An 8,993-nucleotide genomic window follows, 5' to 3' on the forward strand; every position below is an offset into this window, starting at 1 on the left:
TGAGGCCACAGTCAGGCCTGCCAAGGAAGTGACGCTGCTGGACACAGACAGCCCTTTGTCCTTGGCTTCCGTGGCTTGGCCTGGCCCAGACCTCGGGACGCCTGACTGTGCTGGGCTGGCGAGGGGAGGGGGGCCGCGGCCCAAGACCACAGGGGTGCAACCCTCAAGGGGTCCTCAGACACAGGAAATGCTCCTCAGTAAGCATCCCCTCTCCTGAGTCTCCATCTCAGATTCTCCTCCTCCCCTACCCCCGTGTGACCCCCACCATCCCGAGCCACCCTGCACATCTAGCACAGCAGTCGCCCCCAGCCTGAAGGGACTCGCCGACTTGAGGACTGCCCAGAGAGCTCCAGGCCGGGAGCGGGACGTGGCCCTCTGAGGAGCCACCGGCCGGGGACAGGCACCGGTGGGGAGCCCCACTGCCTGGGTGTGAGCAGGTCTCCTCACCCAGGCCTGTACCAGCCGGGGGGGGGGTGGGGGGGTGGGAAGGGCCCCTCCTTCCTCCCCCGTGAGTCAGAGGGTCTTCTCTACTCCATTTTTGCCGCGGTTGTCTGGGGAGCCAGAAAAGCTTCCGGAACTACCAGCTCTGCCTCTGAATTTTGCTCCCCGAGAAAAGCAAGAAGAGAAGAAACAGGAGCAAGCCACCCTCTCAGCAGACTGGGAGCCGCGTGGGTCTGGAGCTATTTGTGGCTCCATCTGCGGGGGCCTCGGGGACGCCGATGACAGGCTGGTTCCTGGTGCTTGGCCCCCATCCGTGGGGGCGGATACCTTCCAGCTCCCAGCCGCGAAGGAGGCCCCTGGCAGCATCCTGGCCACAGTCCTGCCATCCCGAGGAGTCCTAGTCACCATGCTGGGGGCCTACAGCCTGCCCCGAGGGGCCGGAGGGAGCGGCCTCCGCTGCCAAGCTTTGTACCCGCTTCACTGAGGGGACTGAGTGATTCTCTGACCTGATGATTGTTTGATTTTTTTTTAAGGGAGATTTGTGCAGGAAGAGTGTGTGTGTTTTGCTACCCTGGGCTAGGGTGACACCAGTAACTATAAGCCACTGAAAGTGTGACCTGTGTAACTGCTCTGTGATGTTGGATTTTCAGGGGACAGCACGGGGCCACCTCTGTTCCTGCTAATAAAAGATGTTGGATGGTTTTTTAAATAAATCTTTAAATAAAGCCAAACAACCCTGTACCAAGCTGAGGCTTGGAATCTGACAGAAACTTTTTGCTGCTGATTGATTTGTCTACTTAGGTGGTCAGAGGCTTCCCTGCCCCACACGACTCCCCTGCCCAGAATGGCCATTTCCACTCAGAGCCCTGTTCCCTGAGAGCCAGAGTCGGGGACCAGCCCAGGCCTCCAGCCGGTGAGGCCCCCAACTCCCTACTCCTCTCCGAACCGGCCCCTGGCACATCTCAGTTGCCTCCATACCTTCTTGGGGATCAGCAATTCTGGAGACCAGATACAGAGGAGGGTGCAAACTTCTGCACCCACCCCCGCCCTGTGTCTCCAAAATAAGCAGCCCACACCATTGCTTTGGCAAGTTGGCTGCTAACTCACTGGAGGAGGGAAGGGGAGGGGAAGTCAGACCTCCTACCGTCCTCTGGCCTCTCCTGAAGGGTGCAGCGGGCCGGTCTTGGTCCACGTGCCCTGCTGGGGAGGTGGAGGTTCCCTGCCTCCCCCCTTCCCCTGCTCCTCCTCTGCTGCCCCAGGCCCCCCTCCCCTCATCCCTGCAGCCCTCTCACAGAGCTGGGTCTCACTCCCACAGCCCTCAGCCCTGTAACTGGGTGGTCTGCCCTATCCCATGAAGCTGGGCGGGGACCTGGGCCTCAGAAATAGTCCACATGGTCTCTGCGCCATACGGCTCTCCCAGGGCTGCCGCTCCCGGCTTGAAGCTTTGGGAGAGTTACCTAGCATCCGTGCCCCATCCCTGCATCTGACACAGGAGCTGGACGGTACACACCTGGTGAGGTGGTTGCGCAGATCGGATTCTACTATATGTAAAACACTCCGCACCGCCCTTGGCACATCCCAGGTGCAGGAAAGACGGTCACCATAACTATTGCTATTACTATTACTCCGAAAGCCCGTTTGGGGGGCTTAAGTGTCAAATTCCTGGGAGAATCACCTGATTGGCCCAATGTGGGCCAGGTGTCTTCCACTGGACCACTCAGCTCAGGCAAGCATCAGGGCCATCAGCGGAAACGGATGACTGAGGCGCCACAGAAAGAGGAAATGAAATCACTGTGAGCCAGGCAGCATCCCCAACTGGTAACTACCAGGCCTGCTTTAGGCGATAGCTGGCATTTGTCGAGCACTCGCTTATTAATATCTACTGTTAGTACCCCCAGACAGGGGCAAGAGGGACCCTGGCCCTGGGTTTTGTGCTTTAGAGCAGTGCTTTTTAAACTTCGATGTGCACGTGAATCTCCTAGGGATCTTGTTAACAGATCGTGATTCAGGACGTGTGGAGTGAGGCTGCAGTTCTAACCAGCACTCAGGTGGGGCCCACACCGCTGGTCCCGGGACCACATTTTGAGAAACAAGCCTTCAGAGGCCTCTGCTGAAGCCCTCTTCTGACCACAGTCCACCCACAGCGGGAAGAGTCACAGGGAAAGGGGCTGTGTTCTCCCAAAGCCCATAAACCATCTTTTAGACCATGCTTTTGGAATTCTCATTCCAAAGAGCCTTGAGCCAGCTTCCAGGTTTGGACTTCTTCAGGTCCTGCCTCCAAAAGGTGATCAGGAGGGTGCTGTCCACAGGAGGTGTAGAATGAGCTTGATGAAGAGGCTCTGTGCATGAGGTCCTCAAAGTATGGGATGGAGCCTGGATGGGAAGAGAAGCAGGGAAGCTATGAGATGGGAACCTGTTCTCTCTGCGTCTCCTATTCCAGTCCACCACGTCTTTACAAAGGCTCGTCAGTCAAAGTGGAAGGACAGGACACATTTTCTCTAAGTTTTTTAGTTTGATTTGATACTTCTAAATTTGTAGCCACATGGGAGGTGAGCCTCCATTGGTACTCTTGTCCTGGGCGCAACAAAGGGTTGGGGTGGGCCAGCCTGCCGTGCACAGAGCTGTTAGCACTGACAGTCCTGTTCTCAGGGCTCTGGAAGACAACAAGAAGTCAGGTTAAGATCCACTGCCCCTGCCTTTGGTCTCATTTGGAGAGGCCACTGGGCAGGTGTGGTGGAAGCAACGATGGTGACAAGGTGAGTGGCCCCCCTCAACCCCCCCAACACGGACAGGCGAGTCCTCCTGGCCCCCACAGCATATCACAGATGAGACATCACCCCCACCTTCAGACTCCTCTCCAGGGCTTTCTTTACATGTTTATGATGAGGATGGATTCCTTAGGGCCATGTTCTTGTAAAAAGTGCATGCATTAGGTATAAATGCCATCACTATTTTTTAAAAGAGATTTCAGTTTGGAAAAAAAGAATGGATCACTTACCGAGGGTTCAGGAAACTTTCCTTCTAGTTCCACTCTTGCTATTCACAAATACTTTCTCCCGCCTCAACCTCAGCTCCCAAATCCACCCTGGGAACTCCTGGACAGCCCCTCAGTGGTTCCGAGTTCCCACAGCTCTTCTCAGACTCAACATCTCCATCTTTGCAGGATTATCGCCTAGTCTGTGCCAAAGTGCAGAGGGGCCGGGAAAGCCCTTATTTTACTTCTGCCTTTCCCAGCTGCCTTTGGGTTGCCGCTAACAGGCCAGAAACTGTTTCACAGCCTGAGAGTCATGATGTGCCCGTGGTTCTCCAACTTGAGTGCATCAGAATCACCTGGAGGGCTTGTTAAAACACAGAGTGCTGCCCCCTCCTTCCGCCGCCCCGAGTCCCTCATTCCAAGGGCTGGGAATGTGCATTGCTGGCAAATTCCCAGGTGATGTTGATGCTGCTGATCAGACCACCTCGCTTTGAAGACCACTGTTAAAGACGGCGTGAGCTCATACCGCGGGAGAACGTAAGAAGTGCCTGCCCAGTGGAGTTCGGGATTTGGGTGGGAAGGGTGAGTGGTGGGGAGGTCCTCATGGAGAAAGCTGGGCCCAGCCCAGAGGCAGGAGCGGGCCCGTGTGACCGGGGCCCCGTGCTGTCCATGGGGAGAGGTGGGGTATGCAGGATGATGCCAATACACCTAGCCCAGGGGTCCCAGCTAGGTAGCTGAGGGACTGGGACTGGGGCAGCAATCTGACTTCACTCTCCTGCCCAGTATAAGGCTCCGTCCTCCCTCGGGTCGGGTGCCATGCACCCCGCCCTAGGCATCTCTGAGGAGGGCTCTCTGGAAGAGAAGCCTGCAAGATTAGCATAAGGACGCTGTGTGGCCAGAATACACTTCTTCCTTCTTCCCAGCTGCTGATGTCCCCAGAAAGCTCCAAAGCAGGGGAAAACCCACTTTATATTCTCTACTGTAGTCGACCTTTGGGACCCTGGGGGACGAAGAGGAGGGTCTGGTGACTTACTGGGAAAAATCCCAATCCAGGCAGCTTCATGGCAGACTCTGCCCGTGGTCACCCCATATCCTTCACCCCGCTTCCTTCCTGGCAGTTTGGTTCAGGGCGCCAATGTGCCCAGCCACAAAGATTCACTGTGGGTGACACCGCCCAGTTCTGGCTGATGAAATCTCAGAGCAAGTTCCAGGGTATGGATTTCAGGGAGGCATTTTAAAAGGAACGGGGCTAGCACAGGCTTCCCCTTTCCTGTCCAGAAAGCAGAGGCAAAAGCTGGAAAATGGAGTGGCCGCCTTGCCATGTGAGGCAGCAAGCAAGCAGAGAAAGGCACAGTGAGCCGAGCAAAGGAGAAAGACTGAAACCCTAGGGTCAAGTGGCTGTACTCAGGCCTGCACTGGCCTAAGCTAGTTTCCTGACTGTTGATCCGCTGTTCTGTTGTTTCAGCTGAATGTATTCCTAACTGCTGTCGGTGGAAAGACCACGAGACGGGCCCCTGGGGGCCCACACACTTCAGCCTGTGTGACTCAGGGAAAGTCATGGGCCCCCTTTGGGCCCCTGTTTCTTCATCTGTGGGGATGAACCACCCAGTCTTCAGGGCCTCTTTAATGCCTTTCTGTGGCTCAGAATCAAGACCCTGAGCCTCTCCTAGGTGAAAGGGCTGGGCACAAGGGGGACACTTCAGTGATGGGGCAGGAAGTCACCTTGGGAATGGTGACATCCTGGGGTCTTATCAGTGGCCAGCCAAAGGGAGAGCCTAAAATACAGAATAAGGGGCACCTGGGTGGCTCAGTCGGTTAAGCATCCGACTCTTGATTTCAGGGCATGATCTCAGGGTTGTGAGATCGAGCCCCAAGTCGGCCCCATGCTGGACATGGAGCCTGCTTAAGATTCTCTCTCTCTGAGGTACCTGGGTGACTCCGTCAGCTAGGCGTCAACTTGAGGCATCTCTCCTCTCTCTAAATAATAAGTCTTTGAAAAAAAAAAAAAGAAGAAGAAGAAGAAGAAGAGTAGATTTAAAAAAACAGGCCTTGCCGGGCTAAGATCTGGATGAAAGTCTGATAAGGGGAGAGACTACCCCCGATAATCCTCCAGTCCTCCTTTCTCCCACCAAGCACATGAGAATTGTCCGTCACCCTATGGCTGTCTGTGTTCTCTCCCCTACCATCTGTGAACCTTGTTTTCTTCGATTCCACATACCAGCCCCAACCACAGACCTGGCTAGTGCTGAGTACAAGAATGAATAAAAGCATGAATCCATGGAGAACTGAGCCCAGACCTCCATCCTGGCAGGCACCCCACTGGCCCACTGGCAGCCTTCCGCCCGAGTTTCTTCAGCCCCTGCCTGGCCTGTTTGCCTCCGTGAGGGCAGATCTAAGCCCCTCAGAGTAGCAGGCCATCAGAAGCCCCACCAGACTCCAGCAGGACTGATAACTTGTAGACTGGCCGTGTCCTTGGAGTTGGACTTGGGAATTTAACAGCTTAGGAGGCAAGGGCACAACCCTGCCTCTTACCCAGAGCCGCCCAAGGATAAAGGGGCATTCCTGAGCATGTGTCTCTGCTGACCTGCTATAGGACCACCTGGGAGGAAGGCCACTGGCCCCGCAGGGAGAAGCCCCTGGAAAACAAGAATGTGCTCCTGGAATGAGGCAGCAGAGCAATGGCCAGGGCTGAGGGAATTTTTCTTTAAGATCAGCCTGCTAGAATGTGCCCAAAGACGGTCGGTGGACATGCAATAGTGTTCGACCTAGAGTTTTTGTGATAGCAAAATACTGGAAACACTCTAAATGCCCAGCCATATTGGGTTGGATCAATAAAAGATGGTACATACTTTTATTTGCAATGAAATACAGTGGATAGTCTGCAGCCATTAAATAAAGGATAGAGCTATATTTACTGATGTGGAAAGATTCCCATGACATATTGTTGAGTAAAAAGAGCAGGTTATGAAACAGTATAGGATCCCATTATAAAATCACACACGCACACACACACGCACAAGAGCTGTCTGGAAATCTGTTCACCAAACTGTTAACAGTATCTCTAGTTGGTGGAATTTAGAGTAATTTTTACTTTCTTCTTTAAACTCTATATTTTACATCTAAAGCATTCAAGATAACGGATCATTTTCACTTGGGAATGAATACATAACAAGCAAACAAAAACCAAGGTAAAACCGTCCCCTGTCCGGATCACCGTCCTAATGTTTCCCATGTCCTCATCATGGGCATGCAGCTGTGAGGAGGCCCCAACCAGGAGGCAGCACAGGGCTGTGGAGGGAGCCAGGCTTGGAGCCACGCACTCCAGGATGTGGATGTGGCTCTACCATGAACTGTGAGACCTCCGAGAAGCCACTTAACCGTTCAGAGCCTCCGCTTCCTCCATGAGTGTCTGCTTCTTGGGCTGGTTGGGAGCCATGACTAAGAGGCAGGCCAAGAGCCCATATGGTCTTCTGGAGAGGACAGACTGAGGCCCCTGCCTGCCCTGGCCAACCCCAGAACTCGAACCCAAGGCCTCATGGACCAGAAACAGAAGCCTTAAGCATCAGACATTTGTATGATTATTGGGATTAAAGTGTGGACTGTAGTTTTGACTTTTCCAATTTCTGCGACTCTGTGTGACCCTGAGCCCACAGCTTCCTGCCAGGCTGCGGATAGACCTGGGGGGGAAGAAAGAGAAGTCTGTGAGGCCAAGGTCATCCTGAAGGACAAAGACGAAAACCCAGGCTCAGCGGGGGCCAGCTGCAGGAGAGGAATGAGACCCTTAGTCCTGGCCGGGGGGCTCTGGGCGGCAGACCGCAGCAGCCACTACACGGAAGGGAAGCAATGTGCCGGAGACCACACGGAGCAAAGGATGGAGTGAATTCGAATCCAGACGGCCAAAGCCCCCAGTTTAATCCCAATAATCATATGAATGTCTAACACTTAAAGGGTGTGTTTACTGTGCTGGGTGCAGTACTAAGGCACTATCTCTAAGTTACTTGGTCTACTTCTCAAACCACCCTGAGAAGTCGGTATTAGTATTAGAGCTACAGTTTACAGATGAAGCAACCAAGGCTCAGAAATGATAAGTAACTTGCTCAAGGTCATTCAGCTGATAAGCGGGGATTTGAGCCCAGGCAGTTTGATCCCAGAGCCACTACATGATAAGGCCATGGTGACAAATTGGACGCTTGCCTTGCCCTGGAGCTTGTCGCTAACAGGCATTTTTTTGAGAGCTTTTTTGGAGAGGAGAGCATGGTGAAGCTTGACCTCCACAAGCTGTCCACTGGTGTGCAGTGACAGCCCACGGAGGAGGCTGAGCCTGCCTCGGGGCTGTGCTGCCCCACAGGCCCCCTGCTCTAAGCCCTCAGAGATGACCCCCCCCTCCCCCCGCCCCATGCTCAGGGATTGCGACCCACTTGGAGGAGCCTGACCCCTCAGCCCTGCTCACAGCCCAGGCCTACGCAGAGCAGCTCCACCAACCAGGAGACTGGGGCTTCGGCCCCATGATCTCCGCAGAGCCCTGCCTGCAACTCTAGGAGCCTCGGTGTACTGAGCCGTAAACAGCAGCTCATTGCTATCATCACCTCTGTATTGCCCCATCGGGTCTCTTTGCAAAGGCTGCCGGAGAAAAATGATTATAATACACATTGCAAACACCACCAGCCCCAACAGAAGCTGATCTTTGACAGCCAGCCACCCCACATTCCTCAGAGCAGTGTGAGTCCGCCCTGCGGCAGGTGGGACCCTCCCGGCCTATGAGAGGCTGTGATGGCAACCCAGAGCCTCGGAGCCCCATGCCCCCAGAGCCCGCAGCTGCACGGGAAAGCCTGACCTGCACAAACACACCCTTCGCTAGCCTGCTACCCTGGCTCTTCTCTGTCCCGCCCGGTTACGTGTCTCTATCTGCGAAGGGTCTGCCTCCCCAAACAACCCTTTAAGGCAGAGACTGAGCCTGCCCCCTGCCACCTGCATGCCCAGGGCCAAGCTTCACCTAGAACATAGCTGGGATCCAATAAGGGATTTGCTGGGTGAATGAATGAATGAATGAATGAATGAAATATGATGTTAATTTTGCATTCTGGAAGGCAGACCGCTCCCAAGGGAGCTCCAGGAGAGCTGAGTGGCCTGGTCCTCCCTGGCAACTCCCAGACTGTTAAAGATAGCCTGACAAAGAAAGGGTTACTGTTGGCATCACGGCTGGCCGGTGTCTACGCCCGTCCTGACGATCAGTCACCAACATTCCTTGTCACCTCGACTTCTCCCTCCCAGGGGAGCTATTAGTGCTGCCCCCATTCTACAGGACGGGCAGGTGGAGGCTCTGAAAATCAAGGGGCTCAGTGCGATGTGAACGCAGGCACAACCAGCTGCAGAGCACGGAGGGGGTTAAGTCTGCAAGGGTCAGACCACACTCGAAGTGAATCTGCCCCTCGTTCTGCCTGGGCAGCCAGCCTGCAGGCTGCAGGACACCCCAGCCAAAGTCCAGGGCCAATTGTCCTTATCTCTGGTGCTCCAGTGCCCCATCATCTTCTCAGGGCCCTGGTCAGGCAGGCCCCTAACCCAGAGCAGGAGGCCGGGG

This window comes from Zalophus californianus, chromosome 1, assembly GCF_009762305.2.
Source record: "Zalophus californianus isolate mZalCal1 chromosome 1, mZalCal1.pri.v2, whole genome shotgun sequence".
Taxonomy (NCBI): Eukaryota; Metazoa; Chordata; class Mammalia; order Carnivora; family Otariidae; genus Zalophus; species Zalophus californianus.